This window comes from Chenopodium album, chromosome 4 (assembly GCF_948465745.1).
Source record: "Chenopodium album chromosome 4, dcCheAlbu1.1, whole genome shotgun sequence".
Lineage (NCBI taxonomy): Eukaryota > Viridiplantae > Streptophyta > Magnoliopsida > Caryophyllales > Amaranthaceae > Chenopodium > Chenopodium album.
In genome coordinates, this window is record NC_137837.1 from 26,325,739 (window position 1) to 26,330,440 (window position 4,702).

General features: G+C 31.0%; 1 long non-coding RNA gene across 1 annotated transcript; it reads right to left on the minus strand.

Annotated features, from left to right (window-relative positions):
• Window positions 1-2,360: 2,360 nt before the first annotated feature.
• Window positions 2,361-4,360, minus strand: LOC145626880 (uncharacterized). The gene is made up of 3 exons (XR_014111133.1): window positions 3,868-4,360; window positions 3,261-3,375; window positions 2,361-2,605 (listed from the first exon to the last, which is right to left on the minus strand). It is a non-coding gene; the product is annotated as an uncharacterized LOC145626880 (long non-coding RNA).
• Window positions 4,361-4,702: the final 342 nt, after the last annotated feature.

Below are 4,702 nucleotides of genomic sequence, written 5' to 3' on the forward strand. Positions count from 1 at the left end.
GATGTTTGTGTTTGAATTTGACATTTTTTTACTACATTTTTTATTTGAATTTTGGATATTGATTATGTACTGTTTAGAGAGATGATTAATTAATTACTTATCTACTATAAATGGGCTTACGAAAGTAGATACAAAATAAATTAAAGTAAATAAAATATTTCTAAGAGTAAATAGAAATGTAATTTACCTTTTCTACTTCTGAAATCAAGAAATTACTATTTTCAGTGCTTTATTGCTTTCCTTCTAGTCTAGTTATATCTTATAGTCCTTGGACAGTGAGCTTGACTTTATAAGTAATAAAAGTAGATACAAAAAGTTAAAGTAAATCAAATACGAGCTTGAACTCCCATTCGACCTGATGCTGCTGCTCTCCAAGGGCCTCCCTTAGACTCCTTTATTAGCTTTTGTGTTTTCTATTTTCAGTGCTTTATTGCTTTCCTTCTAGTCTAGTTGTTTTGGTTGCTGTACATCTAGGTGACTGCATGATTGCTTATTTTATCCACTAGCACAATTTTGGGTCACTACTATATGAACTATTCTATGTGTTTTTTAACCCTATAATGCTATATGGTCGGTTTCTTTGTTAAAAAAAAAATGAGTTTGAGTTTGAAGCTCTACAATCAATGATGCCTTTGTACACTCTATATCACCCTATTAATAATGATCCAATTGTTCTTAGATATATAAAGGAGGTGTTGCATTTCTGCAAGAAGACCATTTTGCCTTAATAATACTTTATTTTCTATAATGATAAGGTTGGGTTTTGTTTGATTTTTGCTGCATTAATAATTTGATAATGATGCAAGCAAGGTTTTTCATTTGCTGATTGTTCCTATAAGTTTTAATTGCAAATTGATTTTGATGGCAAGTGATGCATCTTTTTTTTTTTCTTTTCTTTCTTGTGGTATTCTTGTTTTTCTTCTACTTTATTAAATTTTTTCTCATAAATAAAAGCTCTACTTTATTAACATTGTTCTCATCCGATTAAAGCTCTACTTTATCAGCGTTGTTCTCATATGAGGAGAATCACATGATTCACATCATTTTTTTAATTAATCACAGGAAAAGTACACCGGTTCTCTCTAGAAGTAAGTAAAAAAGAATATAAAGTAAATAAGAAAAGACTTTAAAGTAAACCTATTAGCTCAAGTGGTAGAGCACTATTCATATGCATAGAGGTGTTGGTTCGATTCTTACATAGGTTATCTCTAAAAGTAAATATAAATCAATTTGAAGTAAATCAAAATAACTAAAAAGTAAATCATATAAGCTCTAAGGTGTATGAATAAATATTTGGATTTTAGTGATTAGTGACTATGACAACTTTGTTATAGCATTCATTAACTTTTATATCCTTACATGATTAGTCAAGTTATTAGATAGAAGTATATTGAGCTCTAACGTCAAAGTCTTCATATTAAAAGTGAATAAAATAATACCAAAAGTAAATAAAAAATTTCCAATAGTTAGATTATCGATTATGCTTTAGATCGTTACTAGGTGTAATAAAACCTATTAGCTCAAGTGGTAAAGCACTATGCAAATGTGTAGGAGATGTAGGTTCAATTCTTACATAGGTTATTTCTAAAACTAAATGAAAAACGTTCAAAGTAAATTAAACAACATTGAAGTAAAGGAAAAACACTCAAAAGTAAATAAAAAACACTAAAAAGTAAATAAATCAAAAATAGATAAGGTGAACTGGAATTGCAGGAACTAGTTTCATCTAAAAAATCTGCCCATGCTTATAAATTAGATGAGGTTAATAGCAACATTGAGACAGAAAAGAAGAAAGCTACTAGAGATAGAAAATGTGGTGATCTTGAGATTTCTATTAAGGTAGAACATTAAATATATCACTACTAGAAAAATAATTTTGGGCAAAAAAAAAAACGTCGCCCAAAACTCTTTTTTCGTCGCCCAAACACATGTGCAACGAATTTCAAGTCGTCGTGAGCTCGTTGCACTAGGGTCGACGCCCATGCATTTTTGGGCGACGACTTGTTCTTTTATTGCACAAACAGATATTGGGCGACGGGCTAGGTTGTTGCCCTTACTACATATTTGGGCCACGAAACATTATTATGTTGCCTATGCTGATGAACTTGGGCAACGACTTCTATCTTTCGTCGCCTAAAGGGGATGTCACAGATTCATGCGTAATGGTAAGGACAATTATAATGTCGTCGCCGAAAAGCATTTTGGGCAACGAAATGTTTATTTGTTGCCCCATGTTTCAATGCAACGGCAATTTCATTATACAATGTGCAATGCATTTTGTTCTCACCTTTCTCAAACCTGTTTTTCTTACTCAAACATTTACATTTCGTAGTTGTTCAAAGATATGACATAAAAAAATATATTCACTATAATAATTACAATCATACGCATTATTAAGTATTACATGCTTCTCCAACTTCAATCCAAGGAAATCAAAATTACATCTACAATATTTATATTGTTCTACAAGGAAATTGATACATACAAAGTTAAAATTTTCAATCACTAGAAAATACCCACTATACATAATAAAGATAAAAAATTTATCCAAAATGTACTTCACGTTCTTCGATTTGTTACAAAATAAAATAATGACCTCTAGTTCCTGAAAGGCAATAAACCAATATTAGATCATAAGGTCATGCAAAAGAGAATTAGTATAATATCATCAAAGTGTAAAAGCATATACAAATTAGTTAGTGAAATTCTCAAGTTATAAAAAATACCTTGCCATCTTGCACTACTATTTCTTTATAAAAAAGAAGTTATTACTGGAGAGGAATGGGATGTAAAATAATGCTTTTATTTTGCTTGTGTGCATAGAACTTCTTCTTACATCCTTTTTAAATAAACTATTAATCATAGCATGATGCAAAAGAATATATATATAAAAAAAAATAAAAAATAAAAAGAGCAATACCCTTTCAATCTCATTCTCAAATGGTATTCTATCAACAGTAGTATCATTTTAGAATCAACCTATAAGTGGTAGTCTACACAAATGTGAGCAGTAAATAAATCCGCAGCATCCTACTTCTAAGATTAAGTTTCACAAGAGTATATGTTGATATATTCTAGCATCCATTTAATTAGCAATGTAACTATTGACCATACAATTCGAGATTCCCAATGTAAAGAAAAGTTTTTCAAGAAACAAATACAAGACTTAAATTCGCCAAGAATTGATATACTACTATGAATTAAAGCTCAAATATTAATAAGAATAGGATTAACATAAATAATTAACAAAGAAGTTATACCTGACGAAGAATATGGCTAGTATTGAGCTCAAAAGTATTACTAGAGACAAAAGAATCGAAAGCAGTTCCATTGCTCCAAAATCTAACTCTCGCCTCTGTACTACAATATTCTATCCTTGTTTACCCAAAAATCAAGATACTTCGTAAGTATTCAGAATACATCCATCAATTGAAACAAACAAAAAATGAAAACAGAATGAAAATCAATATTTAAAAAACAAATAAAGAACAAGCCCTTCAATAGCTGAAAATTTTAAAATTATATCCAACAATATTCCTTTTAAATTGTACCACAAAACTAAAGAGTAGATTTTTTCCCCTATATCCTATAGAAGTATATGAGTTGAGTTTTATAATATTGGGTCAAAATATTTACATTTAAACATAAGAACTAACCTCATAGATTCACAAAACAAGATTGAGCAAATGATATCTTTCAGAATAACAATTGAATTACATTGGCGTCTCCTAAAAATCAGAACTATATAGAAGCAAAAATTACCAGATTGTCAACGATTGGGGACATAAAATCAAATAAATAAATAAAAGAGAAACAATTACCAAACAAATCTAATAAAATTTATAAACAATCGTAGGATAAAAATACCAAATTACAGCCCGATAATTGATGGACGAAGTGCTTGTGGCTTGTGGCCGCAAGTGTTAGATCTTTCGTCGGGCGTCCATTCCTTGCTTGTCGCCATCAACAATATCTAGGATGGTGTTGGGAGAGAGCGAAGAAGATGGAGGAAAAAGATAAAGATGATAAATTAAGGTTGGATGGTGTTGGGAGAGAGCGAAGAAGATGGAGGAAAAAGATAAAGATGATAAATTAAGGTTGAGAAAGTGCGGGTTCTAGAGGAAATGGGGGATGCAAAGTATACTGTTTACCCAATTTTTATTGTTTGGTTTTTCAAAATTAGAATTTTTGGGCCAAATTTTAGGCGTAAAAAATTTCCGCCATTTTTTCAGTATTTGGGGCGACGACTTCAGCTAGTTGTTGTCGTTTTTTCGTGATTAAGGGCAACGAATGAAGAACCTTTGTCGCATAATAAAATCTTTTGGGCGATAAATTATATTTTCGTTGCCTATTATTTCCTTTGGGCAACAAATCTAACAACTCGTCGCCCAAATTATTGTAATGGGCAACGAGTTCGTATTGGTTGCCTAAAATATGAGATAAGGGCAACGAAGTTGTTTTTTGTTGCACATACAAAACAATGTCGTCGCCCAAAATTATATTTCTTATAGTGTATTAGCAGAAGCCAATATTAAAAATGTTAGAGGAAAAGTGTAGTGCTGACAACACCTATTTGAGGGGCTACTGTGTCACTTAGATTGATTAATATTTTAAAGAGGGAGCTGAATAAGGTGAATTATATGCTTGGGGGCGTTAAGACTGGAAGGAATACATGTTGCTACAAAGAAAGTGCACACACATC